The sequence below is a fragment of the Bison bison genome, unplaced genomic scaffold, assembly GCF_000754665.1.
Source record: "Bison bison bison isolate TAMUID 2011002044 unplaced genomic scaffold, Bison_UMD1.0 scf7180017864235, whole genome shotgun sequence".
In the NCBI taxonomy this organism is placed as follows: domain Eukaryota; kingdom Metazoa; phylum Chordata; class Mammalia; order Artiodactyla; family Bovidae; genus Bison; species Bison bison.
The window spans coordinates 3,133,157-3,154,063 of NW_011494807.1; the positions used below are offsets into that span (position 1 = coordinate 3,133,157).

The 20,907-nt window shown below is 41.5% G+C and overlaps 1 pseudogene; it reads right to left on the reverse strand.

The window, feature by feature from the left end:
* Positions 1-5,448, reverse strand: part of LOC104993197 — a 30,000-nt pseudogene extending 24,552 nt beyond the window's left edge.
* Positions 5,449-20,907: the final 15,459 nt, after the last annotated feature.

Sequence of the window (20,907 nt, forward strand, 5' to 3'; positions counted from 1 at the left end):
TTCTTGATGGCTTTTCCTTTGTTTCTGCTTTCTCTCACTCCCCTTATGATCATTGATGAACATGTTCAAGGACAAGAATCTTGGCCAGCCTTGGATCACAAAATGGCTGAGGCCAGAATGGTTTCTCTAATGTCAAGAAAGTCATGCCAGGGACTTCCTGAATGTCCAGTGGTTAAGACTCTACGCTTTCACTGTGGGGTGTGTGTGTTTAATACCTGGTTTGGGAACTAAGATCCTACGTGCTGTGGCCAAAAAAAAAAAAAGCAAGCCATGCCTGGTTCTCCTTCTGCGGGGTGTGGCGGGGGGGGCCTACCCTATCTGCTTACAGCGTCCTACGACAGAATCACGGTCCACCAGGGAGGATCCATGCACAGTACACCTGCCATGAGCCAAAGAATTCCTGGATAGTGAGAGAGCATCCTCCTTGGGACCAGGGGTGGGAGAATGGTATTTTGAGGGGGAGGTTGGTGCCACGCCCTTTTTTTGGTCACAGAGCTTGATACATAGGTTTCCGGCCCTCTCTTCCAAGTTCCTGATTGGTTGTCAGCCCAGTGGCAGCACATGGGTAGGCAAGGCCTGCTATGTGGTTGGGGGCCCAGCGGTTGTTCTAGAGTGAACAGAGAGGTCAGGAGGACAAAGTGAGGATGAGGAACCTTCGAGGAGCCGTTTCAGCGTGGGGGCTGGAAGTCAGGCTGCAATGAATTGGGGAAGTTGGAGACAGGGTGCGGAAAATGGAGGGTGGGCCCTTCCAGGTGCTCTGACAGTGAAAGGAGGGAGAGAAAGCCCAGCGATAAGAAGGAAAGCAGGGTCAGATCAAGGCCCTTTCTAAATCAGAACTTCAAGGGCGAGAGGTGGGACACTGGTGTGAGAGCCTGAGGATTCTGAAAGTGGGAGAGAGGATGGAAAGGGGGCTTCCTGCCAGGCAGACTGCTGTTCTCGGAGTTGCTTTTCTTTTGACCAACTTGTGCAGATGACTCAGCCGTGCAAAGATCGGCACTGTGAGTAAAGAGCACATCATCTAATAGAAATGTAACGCAAACTACATAGGATTTAAAATTTTCTAGTAGACGTATTTTTAAAAGTGACAAGAAACGGGTGAGATGAATTGTAGTAGATTTTATTTAGCCCAGTAAATCCAAATAGTATTTAACTCATCATCACTATAAAATTATTAATGAGATAGTTTATGTTTTGTAGTAGTTCTCTAAATCAGATGTGTTTTACACTTAGAGGATGCCTCCCTTGGGACAAGTCATGTTTCAGATGTCCAATAGCAGTTTGAGTGCTGCCATACTAGACAAGGCAGGTTTGGAGAGTAGAAGTCAAGATATTCATTTCAGCTACTGGTGAGAATTTAATCTCACCATTATTTGTCTATACGGTCAAGCTGAGTGCTTTCCAGGCTCTTAGTTTCTGCTCAGGTAAGGTTATGTCATGCTTGTGGTTGAGCTGGCCTTGGGTAGCTGGAGCTGTGGAACTAGGAAGCTGTATTCAAGGCAGCTCAAGTCACTCTTCAGCTCAGTTCCCAGCTGCAACCACTTACTAGCTGTGACTCACAGAGCAAGTTACTTTACCATTCCATGCCTCCGTTTCCTGGTCTCTAAAATGGGGACAGTAAATGACAGTCTTTATTATATGAAATTCTGTACTCGTGTCATAGAGTTGTTGCAAAAGTACGTGTGAAGGGCTGACCTATACTTAAGGCCTAACAAAGTTTAAAAGAGGATGTTCAGATTACTCTGTGTCAGGGTTAGCCATCATTATAGATTTTTTAAAATAAACTTTTCTAGGAATTAGAACCTTATGAAATGTTTCTCGAGGTTGGAGTTTAAACAAAACACCACCTCCTTCAGTCTTGTATTTTCCTTTCGAAAAATATGAAGGCATCCATTCAGTTTTAGTCGTGTCCGACTCTTTGCGACCCCTTGGACTGCAGCACGTCAGGCCTCCCTGTCCATCACCAACTCCCGGAGTTTACTCAAACTCATGTCCATTGAGTTGGGGATGCCATCTAACCATCTCGTCCTTTGTCGTTCCCTTCTCCTCCTGCCTTCAATCTTGCCCAGCATCAGGGTCTTTTCCAACAAATCAGTTCTTTGCATCAGGTGGCCAAAGTACTAGAGTTTCAGCTTCAGCATTGGTCCTTCCAATTAATGAATATTCAGGACTGATTTCCTTTAGGAGTAACTGGTTGGATCTCCTTGTAGTCCAGGGGACTCTCAAGAATCTTCTCCATCACCACAGTTCAAAAGCATCAATTCTTTGGTGCTCAGCCTTCTTTATGGTTCAACTCTCACATCCATACCTGACTACTGGAAAAACTGTAGCTTTGACTAGATGAACCTTTATTGGCAAAGTGATGTCTCTGCTTTTTAATATGCTGTCTAGGTTGATCATCTCACATACTGTCTAGGTTGGTCTCTCACATCCATACATGACTACTGGAAAAACCATAGCCTTGACTAGACGGACCTTTGTCGGCAAAGTAATGTCTCAGCTTCTTAGTATGCCATCTAGATTGGTCATAGCTTTTCTTCCAAGAAGCAAGTGTCTTTTAATTTCATGGCTGCAGTCACCATCTGCTGTGATTTTGGAGCCCAAGAAAATAAAGTCACTCACTGTTTCCATTGTTTCCCCATCTATTTACCATGAAGTGATGGGACTGGATGCCATGATCTTAGTTTTCTGAATGTTGATTTTTAAGCCAGCTTTTCCACTCTCTTCTTTCACTTTCATCAAGAGGTTCTTTATTTCTTCTTCACTTTCTTCTATAAGGGTGGTGTCATCTGCATATCTGAGGTTATTTATATTTTCCCTGCAATCTTGATTCCAGCTTGTGCTTCTTCCAGCCCAGCATTTCACATGATGTACTCTGCATGTAAGTTAAATAAGCAGGGTGACAATATACAGCCTTGACATACTTCTTTCCCAATTTGGAACCAGTCTGTTGTTCCATGTCCAGTTCTAACTGTTGCTTCTTGCCCTCGTACAGATTTCTCAGGAGGCATAAAGCTTCACATTTACTTAATTAAAATATGTGGAGCAACAATCAGCATATCATCCTTAGGAGCCACCTGAAGGTGGGTGTTATGCTCTGAAATCTTTCACAAGTGAAATAGGCTTGGATGTAGAGTCTCTGGTGTTTCTGAGAAGTATGCCACTGACAGGGCAGCTTGGTTCTAATTGCATCCCAAGTTGGGAAAACTTTTTTATTTTGAATATCTGAGTAAGAGCTGTTAGGATGGAGCTGGTGACAAAGGAGAGGGGAACAGGAAGTAGAAACTTTGTAAAAGCTGCAGCTCATGTGCTCTTCATCTGTCAGTCGCCCATTTTTCATATGAGCTTTTGCAATAACCTGGTCGTGGGAACCCATCCTTAAGTGAGGGTTGCAGAAAGCGGCCTGTCTGCTTTTCCAGCTCACCCTTTCCAACTGAGCCCAAAGTTGAATTTTGCCTCTAAAAGTGGAAAATGGGACTGATAAAAAATGTTTAGTCTGCCAGGCCTTGTTTTATTTATCATATCAGAAAAGAAGAACAATGTTGTGTTGCGCTGTGGTCAGAATAGAAGCCAACCTTGCTTGTTCGCAAAAGCTCAAATCCTGGAGATAAGGGGGCAAAATAATAGAGTACAATGGAAAGAGTAGAGTGTAATTATTTGTAGCTTGTCAAGGGAAGCCCTCTCAAGCCCCAAGCGATTCAAATCTGGGAACTCTGCACAATTCTGTAAACCAACCCCAAGCAGCATCAGAGAAATCTCCCCTGACCCGCAGACAGGGCTGAAATTGCATCCGTTTGTCATGCACTGAGCATGCCAGCCTCGCACAATATCATTTGGTTGCAAATGGGCCTGCCCCCAAAGCCCCGAAATACATTCTGCGGTATCTGACTCTTGGCCTGCGATTTGTCATGTCCCCGCTGCTATCAGCGTACAGTAATTTTAATAGATTCTGATGGCTTCCTGGTAGAAACACAGAATGCATCTGGTTTGGGTGTAGGACCCCAAAGAAACTCTTCTGGCTGAAAACAACAGGAGTGCACACACAAAACATTGGCAGTGCATTTTATTTCATTTAAAATTGGTTTTAGGTTACAAGCTTGTGTTTTCTGAATTATAAAGAAAAACAAATTCCCTGCACAGTTTCATAGAGGTCAAACATGCTCGTTTTTCTCTTTAAAGCGGTTAACTCTTTAGACATGTATGGCTGGCAGCAGTCTCAGCTTTTAGAAGTCACAGCTGTAAGGATGGAATCAGTCTAGTAAATGTAACTGTTTCTTTAACCCCCTTGCTACTCTGCATATGGTCCATGGAGCAGCAGCAGGCCTGGGAGTTTGTTAGAAATGTACTCTTGGGCCCCACGCCAGACCTAGGGGAGTCACTCTGCATCCTCACAAGATCCCCAGGAGATGCACAGGCACAGGGGAGGGTGAGAAGCTGAGAATCTCAGGCTTAGCGCTTCCAGTCAGAGAGCTGTGTTCAGATTCCATCTTTCTGACTGTGTTTGACTTTGAGCGATTTGTGCTAAAGCTCCAGCTTGCTCATCTACAGAGTGGGTTTTATATAACTACAGCATATGGTTATTTTGAGGATGAAATTAAGTTATGGTTGTATACAAATATATCCCTACCTATACCTCTATATATGGTGGTGGTGGTTCAGTCTCTCGGTTGTGTCCGACTCTTTGTGACTCTATGGAGTGCATCACGCCAGGCTTCCCTGTCCTTCACTATCTCCTGGAGTTTCCTCAAACTCATGTCCATTGAGTTGGTGATGCCACCCAACCATCTCATCCTCTGTATTTATGTGGTGCCTGTATTTATACGGAAGGCTTGCACACGTGCTACGTCGGTTCAGTCATGTCCAACTCTTTGCAGCCCCATTGACCGTAGCTTGCCAGGTTCCTCTGTCCCAGGGATTCTTCAGGCAAGAATACTGGAGTGAGTGGCCATGCCCTCCTCCAGGGGACCTGCCCAACCCAAGGATCAAACCCACGTCTGTATGTCTCCTGCATTGGCAGGCAGGTTCTTTACCACTAGTGCCCCCTGGGAGGCCCCTCAGGGGGCACATGATAAATGAAAGATGGGTAGTGGTACCTCCACGGATTTTGCCTTAAGAACATGAAAAATTGGTCTAATTGTGAAGTAATTTACCTTCAAATACTTCCCACAGTAGAGGGATTATGACTTTGTTGAAGAACTGTAGCTGAGTGTGACTAAACTTAGTCTTCCTCCTCACGTAATCCCCTGTCTGCTCACCTTTGTTCCACAGTGCTGTTCTGTCATGACTTAGAGTGTATGGCGGAGTGATGGACAGGGCCAGTCCCTGGAGAGGTAGATTAGATGCACCCACCAATTCCTGGAGGCTTGGTGCCACCTCAACTTCTGCCAGGCCCTGGTTGTAGACGATGCCCAGCCCCCTGCTCCAGCGTGGAAAAAGCATGCTGTCCTCCATAGGCCCTATGTTCTGGTCCCACTGTGGGTGCTCAGGGCTGTCTGTCTTCCCCAAACCTCTTGATTGTCACAGGCAGTGGGTGCAGGCACTTTCTGCTAGTGTGGGCCTGCTGGGGGAAAGTACAGAGACATAAAGTAACAGGCAGATATAAAACAACTTTTCTTTTTTAAGTTAGAAAACACTGATTTTTCCTCCCTTCATCTCTTTCTCCCCCGCCTCCCCCTTCTAATCTCTCAGTCTCTGTAAATAAAAAATTTGGGGCTCACTGGCTTTTAAAATTATATACCCATGGCTGATTCATGTCAATGTATGGCAAAAACCACTACAATATTGTAATTAGTCTCCAATTTAAATAATTAAAAAATTATGAACAATAACATAAAACTTTAGTTAAATTACTCAAAGATAATATTTTATTTCTCTATCTGGACCAGGTAAGGCAGTGGAAGATATAAGGGAGAAATGGGAGGGGGTGAGGAATTGGGGAAGACTGGGGTCAGAGACAGGGGAACATGGTATAGGAGGGGATAGGTGAGCAGAGAGGAAGGGATGGTGTGCAAAGCAGGAAGTATAGAGGCAAGAGGGAGAGTCAGATAGGCTACCAAGGTTTGTGCAGGATCAGTTGTGAAAGTGAAAGCCACTCAGTCGTGGCCAACTCTTTGCGACCATGTAGACTATACAGTCCATGGAATTCTCTGGGCCAGAATACTGGAGTGGTTTCCATTCCCTTCTCCAGGGGATCTTCCCAACCCAGGACTCAAACCCAGGTCTCCCACTTTGGAGGCAGATTCTTTACCAGCTGAGCCACCGGGGAAGCCCGAGAATACTGGAGTGGGTAGCCTATCCCTTCTCAAGGGGATCTTCCTGACCCAGGAATCGAACCAGGGTCTCCTGCCTTGCAGACAGATTCTTTACCAGTGGAGCTAAATTAGCTAGCACATCTATGTTTCAAAAGATAGGAGGTAACTGTCCCTCAGTGAGATTTCCTCATCTTGAAACTGCACGTAAAATCTTGCACATTATATGTATGTATGTTTCCATGGAGGTCTGCAGATTTTCACATCCGTGACCCCAAGAAAGGCTGAGAGATCGTTTATTCTAAATCACAATTCCAGGTGACCTTCCTGTCAGAGATGAATGGCTGTCTAAGTTGTATTTCTGTATATTTGATTTCCTCTTTTGTTAAGCAGTCTTGTTCATGTTATAGCATCTTTCTGTATTGTTCATATATGGTTAGTATCTAGCCCAATTTCTTGATGAGTCTTGAAATGAACAAATGGCATATCTTCCTGAATAGTACATCTTTTTTCTTTAGAGATGGTTCTCTTTTTGCCATAACTCTCTGAACTTCTGTTAATGTTTGTGCATTACGTTAAGGAGTTAATGCATCCAGTAGGCTTTCAGAACTGTCAGAAATGTATTACCCAAGATTGTCATATCATTGATTCTTATGTTAGAACTTTGCCTGGATAGATTGATAAATATTTTCTGTGGTAATCTCATTGGTTGTGTAGAGGGAGCAGATTTAGTGTCAGAGTATTAATGACATGGTTTGATTTATTCAGTTGAGTATCTGAGTCCATTTTAACTTATGAAATTAGAATTTGGACATCTCAGATGTGAAATACATTTTCGAACTTTTCCTTGGGTTCATGTAGGAGTACATCAGTTGATATGAATTATGAGTCATCTTTCTACTTATTGTGATGTTGAATTACCCTCCGTTTTTTAAAAACTTTTTATTTTATATTGGGATACAGCTGATTAATAATGTTGTGATGGTTTCAGGTGAACAGTGAAGAGACTCAGCCATACTTATACATGTATCTGTTCTCCCCGAAACTCCTCTCCCATCCAGGCTGGCACACCACGTGCTGTACGTCAGGTCCTTGTTGGGCCCTCAGCTGACAAAACATTCATCAGACAATCCATTTCTCTCCACAGTAACGTCTGTGCTCAGTACTTGCAGTCCAGCTGCAGCCGACTCATCTTAAACTTTCATAGGGCTTCCCTGGTGACTCAGTGGTAAAAAATCCGCCTGCCAATGCAAGAGATGCAGCTTCGATCCCTGTGTTGGCAAGATCCCCTGGAGAAGGAAATGGAAATCCCATGGACAGAGGAGCCTGGCGGGCTATAGTCCTTGGGGTCGCAAAAGAGTTTGGACACGACTTAGCGACTAAAACAACAACAAACTTACTGTATTATTACAGAGTAAGCAATAGAGACTGTTCGATATGTCAGGTGAGACTAAGAGAAAGGTTCTGACAGATGAGATTGAACACAGACCCCTCACAGAGATGCTCTCCAGTCTTGGCACCCATACAACTCCCCACCCCCCGCAGTTCCTTGACACCTGTTATTCAGTATCAGCATATTAAGCAGAGAAAGGGCAGGTCATAGAGGTAATGGGACCAGAAGAAATGTATTTTAAATTTTATTTTGAAATAGTTTCAAATTACAGAAAGTTGCAAGAATAATACAATGAAGTCTCATTGCTTTCTAACGAGATTTACCAGTTTTAAACATTTTGCCAGTTTTGCCTGATTTTCTTCCCTGCCTTCCTCTCTTAATATACATAGTTTTTCTTTCTGAACCATTTGCAAGTAGACTGTATACTTTATACCTCCTTTAACTTAACCACAGTGACGCTGTCAAATCAGGAAATGTAACATTGACCCAGGATTATCTGGTAGGCTGTATCACGAGCTTGTCAGTTGTCTGAATGATATCCTTTAGAGTAGAGGGCCCCAGTTTCCAGGACCTAATCCCTGATGATCTGAGGTGGAGCTGATGTAATAATAATAGAAATAAAGCGTGCAATAAATGTAATGTGCAAGAATCATCCTGAAACCACTCCCACCTTGGTCTGTGGAAGAATTGGCTTCCACAAAACTGGTCCCTGGAGCCAAAAAGATTGGGGACCCATGCTTTAGAGCATTTTATTCCTGCTGGTACAGAGTCCAGATAAGCGTTTTATTTAGTTGTCATGTCTTTTCAGTTTCCTTTAACCTGGAATTCTTTTTCAGTCTTTCTTTGTCTTCGATGACACTGTTGCTTTTTATAAAAGACAGTTCAAATAGACGATCCTTAACTTTAGTTTTGTCCACTGGCTCCTACTGGGTAGACTCAGGTCATGGATTTCAGCCTGGAAATCCGCATTCATGTCATTGTGTCCTTGGTAGGATTTCACATTCACAGGCTCTTGGTATTTTTGCCCCAATTGATGATGATTGTTTCGAGCATTTGGTTAGGTTTTGTTGGGTTTTACTGTTGTAGATTTACTGTTTTTGCTTTTGTAATTAATAAGTAACATTCGAAGAGCCATTTTATGATTACATAAATGTTCTCTTCCTCTCGAGGGTTCCTCCCTGATTCAGCACCCAAGTTATTCTTGCCTGAGTAACTTTTTCTGTGATGGTGGCAAAATGGAGATTTTCTAACTCCATCATTCTTTCTCGTGTAAAGAAGAGGTTTGCCTGTAGAGGGGCTTTTAACAATTAAGGCCCTGATGTTATCCTCTCTTTGACTAAAATTGATTGTTTTTAAGGAAATGTGCCCTAGATGTGCAGTGAGTATAATCATAATCTTTTTTTAACCTATTCAAAAACATTATTAGTTAAAACTTTTATCCCTTCAATAACTTCCAGTAAGAGTTATAAAACACAGCAGAAGGGTATGAAATAGAAACTAAAAGCCTCTTTTCTTCCCTTTTGCTCATCTCTCAGAGGTAATAGGTATGTATGTCCTTCAGACAAAATATAATTATTATTCACTAAATTGCTTTTTCCCTTTTTAAGTTCATTTGGCTGTGCCGGGTCTTAGTTGCATCCTGTGGCTCTTGCTCCCTGATCAGGGATTGAACCCAGAACCCCTAAATTGGGAGCTCAAAATCTTACCTACTGGACCACCAGAGAAGTCCCAAACTGCTTTTTTTAAATTGCGGATTTATGTATCAAGTCTTTTTGACCTTCTAAAACCTTACCCAACACTTTTTGCCTGACGATATTTTTTCTTTTTCCTGTTTGGAATTGTTCAGGAGTGTTGACTTTAAAGTGCTTACTTATTTGAACATTAACATAGTCTGTTTTAAAAAATACTGATGGGTAGGTAACTTTAAGAACTCTCTGTAGAATAGTGTTAAATAATAATAATAATAAAAGCAAGTTAAATTTAAAAAAGAAGTTGTCAAAAAGCTATATATAGTATGAAACTGTGGGGAAAAAAAACAAGTCAGCTTTATTTTTTCAGGTACAAATATACCAACATGATAATCATAGTTACCTCTAGGGAGGATAATATAGAGAGGGGAAAATGAGGGAATTTTAACTTTGTTTTGCTTGCATTTTTTCAGTGACAATATATCCATATGAAAAAAAATGAAATATAGTCTATTTGTTAAAAGTATAAGTTTTGCAGTTACCTCAAATGTTCATTTGTCTCCTCCAACACTTATTCACTTTCCAGTAATAATGCATCCTCCCAAAAAAGGCCTCTGATTATTCTGGGGAAATATTACCAGATCTTCAAGTTTTATTAAAAATTAAATTGGCTTTGGTCTGAGTTATTTATGAATAAACTGACTGTTTCAAACTCATTATTATGTTCAGCTGTATTATTCTTTGAATAGATTTTTTGAAATAGCCAGGAAAATTAATGTTTCTGTGAAGGAATGTGTAGTGAGTGCTAGATACTGACTTATGGGCAAATGCATAAGAACAAAGAATGTGTGTAAGTTGGAGACAGTCTAGTGACCAACGCTTCTGCCATTGAAATATGACCAATAAGGGTAAGAATATGAGTGTTGTGAGGTCGGAAGCATATGTCTTTAACATAGCACCAACGAACAATGGAGTAGTCCTTGTAGCAGGTTTATTTCTTCTTATTTTTCTTCCAGTGATTTATTTTGAAGGAATATTACTAGCATCATACAAAGAGTACTTACATTCACTCAGACTCACCAGTCAGTTAACATTTTGCCCCTTTCTTTTTGTTCTCTTTCTTTCTCACACACACTGCTGTTTATTTATTTTGGATGAATCCTTTGAAAATAAGTTGCACAGTTACTTTCACCCCTAAATTGCAGCATTTCGTTCCTTTGACCCAGTGGTTAACTACAGTAACAGTCTTTGGCCTGGTTAAGGTATTAAATTGATAGTTGCAAAATGATTTTCTAATTCCATCATTCTTTCCATGTCTGTTAACTGGCATTCTTCCGTGAAGAGGAGCTTCTCCCCTTCCTAGTTCTCCTCTTACATCTCTATAGACTTTTTTAAATTAAAAGTTTTTTTTTAATGTGGTCATTACTCTTTTAATGCACAAATTTGTCCCGTGGGATCTCATTCTAAGTCGACGCTTGTGTCCTTTTGACATGACCCTATTTGTCTCCGGTCACCATTTCTTGCTTTCTGTTCAACAAGATATGAAGGTTCACCGTGGGCTTGCCCAATTCTAGACTCTCCCAAGGACCCTGCTTCCTTTTAGCAAGGAATGACATCTAGAAATGAAGTTATGGTTGCTAAGTGTGCTATAGTTTATCATTGCTACCAGACCCTTTCAGTTGCTAGAACAAACAAATATAGTTATATAAAATATATTGTAAACTTATTATACATACATGTGTGTTATATATATGTGAGTATATATTATACATACAATAGTCGTATGAATATATACACTTTTAAAATTTTGACATTTCGTGTATCTCTTTTTTATTCATACATACAATTTCCAGCATTTCAAGCCCCCAAATCATTCTAACAGTAAGCCTACCAAATAAAATTTAAGACCTTTATGAAATCCTCTTTATCCTAGAATATGACCTGTTATGTTTGTGTAGTTAGAGTACTGTGTTCAAAAGTTAACTTGAATTATTTACTCCATATTGTTATGTTAAAAGTTTAATGAACATTTAGGTTCTTTGTTTATGTTCAATTTGTGAGGTTTTTTGTTTTTTTTTTTAGCTTTTTTGTTTAATTTAAATTTATGAATATATAGGACAATTTATTTGGTTCACAATGATATAAAAACGTACTTTTGGAAAAGTGAGGCTCCCCTTGCATTCTATGCACATATCTATAGGAGTTAGTGTTACTGTTCTGGTTTATACTTCTTATGTTTCTTTTTTTGTACACACACACACACACACACACTTATCCTAATGTATCTCCATTCCTTAGTTTACCATTCATAACAATTAATTAACAATCTTATAAATATATAAGATTAATATATATAATCTTTCTCCTTAATTTTTTTTCAGTCGGTATGTCCTAGAAAATGCTCCATATGAGTTCATAAGAATCCTCTTGATTTGTTATGGGTACATGGTCCTTCATGTGTGGCTACTCTCCTATGGATGGGCATTTGGGTTTTCATTGTTCTGCTCTTACAAATAATACTTTTGCAGCAACTTTTAATGAGCAACTGCTATGGACACAGCATTTTCTCAGTACCGCTTTGTGACATGTGCTGTTCTGTGCTTAGTCGCTTCGGTCACGTCCAACTCTTTGTGACCCCATGGCCTGTAGCCCGTCAGACTCCTCTGTCCATGGGGATTCTCCAGGCCAGAATACTGGAGTGGGTTGCCATGCCCTCCTCCAGGGGATCTTCCCAATGCAGGGATGGAACCCAGCTCTCCCACTTGGCAGGTGAATTCTTTACCATCTGAGCCACCAAGGAAGCCCCTTTGTGACACAGTGAATAAGGTTTATTTTCTGCCCTTGAAATGCTACAGTCCAGTGGAGGGAGGTTTTTAGAAGTGGACTAGGAAAAGAAATGGCCCAGTATCTAGTAGTTTAATATAATCTAGATATTCTCAGTAACTTTTAGTTATCTAACTGCACATTCTCATAGAGACAACATGAGGCAAATATATGGGAGCACATATTATGCTGTTGTCTAGCTTCCAAGTAAAAATAAAAGGAAACTTTTTATGGTAAATACTCTTCAGTAAATCAGCACTAAATAATTATATTGAGCTATAAGTGCTAGGTTTTATGAAATTGTCTTAGTTTAGCAGCGCTCTCTAGATGTAAAATATAGTTAGGGAAATTTTTCTCTTATTGGTATTATTCAGCCAAAGTCTGAATAGTAAAACAGGGAAGTCTGTCTTATTTATCTTATCTCTTTTTAAAGCTTTTTATCTAACTTGCATTCCTGCACGGTGAAAACAAATACGGTTGCATGACCCATTCATAGTTCTGGAGGACTTGTTGCCTTGGTTTCAGACAATTTGTTTGATTTTTAAATAGTCTTTAGCATCACACTCACATGTTTAATGAATGTGCATGCCCACATGTTCAGTCATGTTTGACTCTTTGCAACCCCGTGGACGTTAGCCCGCCAGGCTCCTCTCCATGAGGGGATCTTCCCAACCCAGGATTCTAACCCAAGTCTTCTACATATCTCCTGTATTGCAGGCAGATTCTTTAAAGCCAAATACCTTTTTAGTCTCTTATTACAGATGTAATAATTACTTATTACAAATGTAATAAATTACATTTATTCTGTACTTCTTATTACAGAATATTTAAGTAGATGTAGACATGTACTCTGAATACGTTGGCATTGCTACATTCATTGTAAATCACGTGCAGTGCATTATCCATATGTGATGGCTGCCTTTTTGGGTTTTGGTTTGTGGTTACCCCTGGACTATACCTTTTGGCTCAGGGAACTTAGAGAGTGAACGCATGGACATGGTTACAGTTCTAGCTGACTTGAGCAGTATCTGGCCTCTCTCTTTCTGAGTTCTCCTTCCTCACTGTGTAGATCTGTCCTACCCTTGACCCTGCCTGTTGCCTAATCGCACCCTGGCATTCATTCTGCCATGGTCAACCCCTAAAACCTATGGCTATTAATTTTTAGAGAAAGTTTCAAATAAATACTCCCTATGTTTAAAGGACAGTTTTGTCAATCTTATTAACTTGTTTCAGAGGTAGTTTACTTTTTATTTTAATTGGGCCAACCCCCCTCCCCAACAAAATCTATGAAAAACTTAGAGATTATACAGTTTTTAAAAATATTTTCATTAATTTATTTCTCTGTGTCAGGTCTTAGTTGCAACACTCGAGATCTTCCTCGCAACATGCGAGGTCTTCCTTGCATCACACGAGGTCTTGCATTGCCATGCACAGACCTTCTAGTTGTGGCCTGGAGGCTCAGTGGTTGCAGCACACAGGCTTAGTTGCTCCATGGAATGTTGGATCTTAGTTCCCTGACCAGGGATTGAACCTGTGTCCCTTGCATTACAAGATGGATTCTTAACCACTGGACCACCAGGGAAGTCCCAGAGATTATATAATTTTTAATAGTTGTGGAAGAAATGGTGATCTTTTGTTTTTAAGTTACTTTCAAAGAAAGTAGTATATATCAGTAATAGAAAAGTTATAGAGGAGTAAATAAAAAACCTAAGGGATGGGTTTAACCATTAATTTGTTTATGGCTAACTTACTCCATTTACATTAGTTACATGTAAAACACGTCTCATTTTACTATGATATCATGTCTAACGAATGTAATACATTATAGGTTGGTTTAAAGTTCCAGTGATTTAGTGGTGGAGAAGCGAGTTCACTGTGTGGATTTATGTATCAGCCCCTCTGAGGTAATTCACACCATCTTGTCTCCTGCATCTTGGGCCAAGGGTGTAGGTGCCCTGGGGTCCTGGTGACTTGACACACAACCTGGGCTGTGTTCTTTGTGTTAAAGACCCTCAGCTGTCACCCCTGAGGGGTGGACCTCTGCATAGTGTGTTCCGTGAGAACCAGTAGTCACATCCATTTCAGGTCAGTGCCCTGCCTGGTTTAGCAGTTGTCTCTGCCACCTTCCCTGTGTCTTTCCAGCCAGCCAAAGAAAATCTCCCCTTCTCCTTATTTGAGCCAAAATGAGGCTGTTTCAAAATAAATTTCACTTGGAAACAAAGGCAAAGACCAAATTGCAAAGACCAAAGAAAAGAAAGAAATTGCAGCAGGATAGACATGGGTAAAGTTATGAAGCAGAGTTGTTTTTTTAAATCTTAGGATAATGAGGTTGCAGATCTTTGGCACATGTGTTGGCATTTTGCTTTTCTGTGTCCATGGCAGACATCGCTAATCAATCCCAGCACTCTTTTCTGTTGACTCATCCTTGGGAACCTTAGCAGTGCAGTGCAGCCATCCTTGGCAATCCGACTTGGCAGGTGAGATGCTTATCCTGTTCTTAAGGTAACTGCATTCTGTCAACAAGTTCACTTCACAGTCAGAAATTACCAGGCACATGTTCGTGGCATTCTGTCTGATTCTGCTTGACTGAGGCCGATTTTGCTGCTGCTGGCCAAGGCTTGTCTGCTCTCATACCTTAGTGGCCTCCATGGCAGGCAGCCAGCCGCCATTCCTATTATCTTGGAAACCTCTTGTCCTGTCCCAGCTTTTCTGTTTCTTTTTTTTTTTTTTTAAATTAATTTTTTTTTTTTTTTAATACTGGGGGGATTCCTGGAGGAGGCATCTCTCGTTCCCCTCGCTCTGCCCTGGGGTCCCGGGTACCCCTGGCGGCCTCCCTGCCCCCCTGGCCCCGGGCCCGGGCCGCTGGGGGCACTGTGGGACCACCCCGGGCCTTTTTAAATTAATTTTTAATTCCATTTCTATTTTAAAGTTAGACCACCTATACTTTACTAAATTTCTGATGGCTCCTCTGTTCACTTGCCCATATTTTCCCCACCAGCTTCATCTAGAGTTTATTTCTCTCCCTGTAGCCAGATTCAACAATAGCACATACATAGTTGGGAAAAAAAGTCTTGTAAGTCTTGCCTTTTTCCTATGATGCTGCTGCTGCTAAGTCACGTCAATCGTGTCCAACTCTGTGCAACCCCATAGACGGCCTCCCACCAGGCTCCCCTGTCCCTGGGATTCTCCAGGCAAGAATATTGGAGTGGGTTGCCATTTCCTTCTCCAGTGCATGAAAGTGAAAAGTGAAAGTGAAGTCGCTCAGTCGGGTCCGACTCTTCGAGACCCCACGGACTGCACCCCACCAGGCTCCTCCGTCCATGGGATTTCCCAGGCAAGAGTACTGGAGTGGGTTGCCATTGCCTTCTCCATTTTCCTATGATAGACCACAGCTTATTGTAATAGGACCCAGCTTATTTGTAATATCCCACAGCTTGTTTATAAAGCAGGTAGTTCCTCCCAACTACTATTTTCTTGGTTTATACATTTTAAAAAAATTATCACGTAATGCGACTGCCCTCAGCCAAACATACTGACTCAGTGAGGTCTGAGGGTTAACTCCAACCACTGAAAATAAATGCTTATGGCTTTTGGAAAATGTGAACTGAAGGTTTAAATCTCCAAAACCCCATGTGTGTCAGTTTCATAGCACTTCATGACTTAAAGTAGAAAGCCCTAAATGTGGGCTTTCCTCTAGCTTATTTCTGACATTAGATCAGTACCGTGCTTTAGAGTATCCTGCTCACTGAAGTGTCATTTAACATGAGGGGCATGAACATACGTATTTCAGAGAGCTCTGCTTATGCATAAATTTCAGATCTTCCTTGCCTCATAAGTATGCCAGTAGGTGTCACTGTGTACATTAAATGGAGATCAAAAGCTGTCATTAAGCGAATTTCCAAACTTAAGCATCATTATGGTGTTTTTCAGAAAGACAGCGTATGAGAGTAAGCAAGAACATTGTTACCCCTTCCTGTTTTTATTTTTTTTAATTACCTTCTTAAGCTGTTTTAAGAAAATATGGCCCGATTCTTTCTTTCCCCATCATGCTATGTTACTCTTTTCTATGAGCTTTTACATACATGCACAAACATTTGTTTTGGGTACATTCACGAGAAGCAGAGGACAGTATATAACCCACTAAATGGAAAGAGTGGATCATTTTGCACTTGTGTATGTCACTTTGCTGATGTGGAACTTGATCATATCAGCTGTTTGTGGGGAGGGGTATGATTTCTTCATTCCAAATATTTTGTTGTGACACCATAAGAGTATTTTTAAAAATCTCCTAACAAGGTGCAGTGAGTTAATCTGGATGGGCACAAACATACACATGGGCACCTGAAAATTTTTTTTTAATGATTAATTTTGGATATTCTCCATATTTATTAAGCTGCTTTTTAGATTTCTAAATTTTTTTTCTAACTAAAATAACTGTTAATTGATCATATTTCCTATAATATTAGTAGAACTTAATTCTTTAAATATCTGAGACTTTATGGGTTCACTGTTCTCCTGAGCCCTTCAAAAAAAGTGAAAGTGTTTGACTTTTTGTCTTCTGTTGCCTTTGGCGGGGGTGGGGGGCGGAATGGAAACATGCTTGTTTATTCATTTATAAGGCTTTAATGTTAAGATCAGCGGTATTGATTTAGTAGTTACAAATCAAGGTGATACAAATGTTCTCGTGTGTGTGTGTGTATTGTGATCTGTGTGTGTTGGCTGAAATGTGATTTTTCTGTTCAGAAGGTTGATGTTACTGTTACATAGGGACTTAGAGAAGATTCACAGTGAGCATGCCTGTATGAAACTTTAAGGCATAGAAGTGCTCCTATGGAGTCAGTGTTAAATTGCCTTCAACTTTATTTTCCCCGACATATATTATAAAAATGGAAGTGTATTCTATTGATGGCAAGGGGAAAGTTGGCTGCAATTAAAATGCAGCGGGTCTGACTTAGAATCCCTTTCCATTTTTAAATAATAATCAGAACCCAGGTTCTGTGCAGCTGGCCGTGTGCCTGGGGTCAGCGGCAGGCTCTGGTCAGTCCACCAGTACTCCCAGTTGTGTATTTATGGCAGAGCGCAGGTCAAGGAAGGAAGGGGGTGGTGGTAATGTGAAGGTTAAATATGGGTTCTGATGAATCAATAGCATTTCATTTCTTAGAGGAAAAAGTGAAATCAAAGTCAGTATGGAAAAATGTAAATATCTGTCAAATCTTAATGACTATAGATGTGTCTGTTTATACTGTTTTCTGCCCAGAAACTCTGGTGCAATGGGTCAGGTTGAAGGCCTGGACATTAATAATTTCAAACACCCTTCAGGTTTATAGACCAGAGCTGTGAATTACCAGGACTTTTTGTTACCAAGCAGGATTTTTATTGTTGCTTAAAGCTCAACATTCAGAAAACGAAGATCATGGCATCTGGTCCCATCACTTCATGGCAAATAGATGGGGAAACAGTGGAAACAGTGTCAGACTTTATTTTGGGGGGCTTTAAAATCACTGATGGTAACTGCAGCCATGAAATTAAAAGATGCTTACTCCTTGGAAAAAAAGTTATGACCAACCTAGATAACATATTCAAAAGCAGAGACATTACTTTGCCAACAAAGGTTCGTCTAGTCAAGGCTATGGTTTTTCCAGTGGTCATGTACGGATGTCAGAGTTGGACTGTGAAGAAAGCTGAGCCCCGAAGAATTGATGCTTTTGAACTGTGGTGTTGGAGAAGACTCTTGAGAGTCCCTTGGACTGCAAGGAGATCCAACCAGTCCATTCTGAAGGAGATCAGCCCTGGGATTTCTTTGGAAGGAATGATGCTGAAGCAGAAACTCCAGTACTTTGGCCACCTCATGCGAAGAGTTGACTCATTGGAAAAGACTCTGATGCTGGGAGGGATTGGGGGCAGGAGGAGAAGGGGACAACAGAGGATGAGATGGCCTGGATGGCATCACTGACTCTATGGACGTGAATCTGAATGAACTCCGGGAGATGGTGACGGACAGGGAGGCCTGGTGTGCTGCGATTCATGGGGTCGCAAAGAGTCAAACACGACTGAGCGACTGAACTGAACTGAAGAGCTTTTTGTTACCAAGCAAGTGGGCCAAATGTGGTGATGGGGCAGTTTCCAAATCAAAGTCTGGGAGTTGGAGTCAAAGAACCTTAAAAGTGGATCCCATCCATTGGTGGATGTGTACATGTTGTTTGGTGGCTAGAGGCTTCATGTGTATACATTATTGGTGGTGGGCTATGCTGCCCATTTTCGAGAACTTCTTCTAGGTGTGAGAACTTTTCTCTTTGCCATTCCTGCTGGATTAACTTTCAGCACCTCCTGCCAGCCTCTGCTTTGTCTGAAGTAACCTGGTCTCTGCTCTTGCCCTGCAATGGTCATCAGTGTCCACCTGGGAGCTGTCATGATGACTTTGGAGTTAGCACAGTGCATCCCTTGCTGTTGGTAGATTTCTGGCATCAGATGCTCCATCACTAACTTCTAACTTCAGTGGATTTATTTCTTCAACTATCATGAGGTCAATGGAAATTTTATTGCTGCACCAGGAAAAAAAAAGTCTTCACATATAGTCTATTGATTATGCTTCTGTTGAGTAATATAAAATTCCTTCAGCAGTTACTTGAGCTTCACTTTTTGTTGGGTGCTTCTGACAATGGTGAAGGAATTCAATGAAATCTTGAGGACAGCATATGCTCTTCTAAGGATAATCCTCATAGCAGAGGAAGGGGAAACTTTTTAAAGAATGATTTACTCACAAGTGGAAAAAAAAAAAAAAATAAGGGCCTTAGTAGAAGCAGTTTTTAAAAATGTGAAATACAAAACCTTCTTTAAAAATTAGAAGCAGGGAAAACACAAGTCTTTGCATTGGAGAGTACACATGTTCAAATTTCAGTTCTGTAAGGTACACATCTCAGTGCTCCTCTCTCAGTTCATCCCACCCTCTTCTTCTCCCACTGTGCCCACAAGTCTGTTCTCTGTGTCTGTGTGTCTGTTGCTGCCCTGCAAATAGGTTCATCAATACCATTTTTCTAGATTCCGTATATATGTGATGATATACAATATTTGTTTTTCTCCTTACTTCACTTTGTATTCAGTTCAGTTGCTGAGTCATGTCCGACTCTTTGTGACTCCATGGACTGCAGCACACCAGGCCTCCCTGTCCATCACCAACTCCTGGAGCTTGCTCTAACTCATGTCCATCGAGTCAGTGATGCCATCCAGCCATCTCATCCTCTGTTGTCCCCTCTCCTCCTGCCTTCAATCTTTCCCAGCATCAGGGTCTTTTCCAATGAGTCAGTTCTTCACATCAGGTGGCCGAAGTATTGGAACTTCAGCATCAGTCCTTCCAATGAATATTCAGGACTGAATTCCTTTAGGATGGACTGGTTTAATCTGCTTGCAGTCCAAGGGACTCTCTTTTCCAACCCCATAGTTCAAAAACAGAAATTCTTCAGCACTCAGCTTTCTTTATGGTCCAACTCTCACATTGATATATGACTACCGGAAAAGCCATAGCTTTGACTAGACGGACCTTTGTCAACAAAGTGATGTCTCTGCTTTTTAATGTGCTGTCTAGGTTGGTCATAGCTTTTCTTCCAAGGAGCAAGCATCTTTTAATTTCATGGCTGCAGTCACCATCTGCAGTGATTTTGGAGCCCAAAAAATAAAGTCTGTCACTGTTTCCATTGCTTCCCCAACTATCTGCCATGAAGTGATGGGATCAGATGCCATGATCTTAGTTCACTCTGTATACCAGGTGGTAGGTTCATCCACCTCACTAGAACTGACTCAGATTTGTTCTTTTTTATGGCTGAGTAATATTCCATTGCATATATGTAGCACTTCTTTATCCATTCATCTGTTGATGGACATCTAGGTTGCTTCCATGTCCTGGCTATTGTAAATAGTGCTGTAATGAACATTGGGGTGGTGGTGGTGATGTTTAGTTGCTAAATCATGTCTGAGTCTTTCTGATCCCATGGACTGTAGCCCACCAGGCTCCTCTATCCATGGGGTTTCCCAGGCAAGAATACTGGAGTGGGTTGCTGTTTCCTTCTCCACGGGATCTTCCTGATCCAGGGACTGAAGGCATGTCTCCTGCATTGGCAAGCAGGTTCTTTACCACTGAGACATCAGGGAAGCCTGATTGGGGCACATGTGTTTTTTAGAATTGTGATTTTTTGAGGGTATATGTCCAGTAGTGGAATTGCTGGGTCATATGGTAGCTTTTGGAGAAGGCAGTGGCACCCCACTTCAGTACTCTTGCCTGGAAAATCCTATGGACGGAGGAGCCTGGTAGGCTGCAGTCCATGAGGGTCGGACACGACTGAGCGACATCACTTTCACTTTTCACTTTCATGCATTGGAGAAGGAAATGGCAACCCACTCCAGTGTTCTTGCCTGGAGAATCCCAGGGACAGCGGAGCCTGGTGGGCTGCCGTCTATGGGGTCCCACAGAGTCGGACACGACTGAAGCGACTTAGCAGCAGCAGCAGCATGGTAGCTTTATTCCTAGTTTTTTAAGAGAGCTCCATACTGTTCTCCATAGTGGCTTATCAGTTTATATTCCTACTAACAGTGCAAGAGGGTTGCCTTTTCTCCATATCCTCTCCATCATTTATTGTTTGTAGATTTTTAAAAATTAATTAATTTTAATTGGAGGCTAATTAGTTTACAATATTGTGGGTTTTGCCATACATTGACGTGAATCAGCCATTAGTATACATGTGTCCCCCCGCCCCAGACCCCCCTC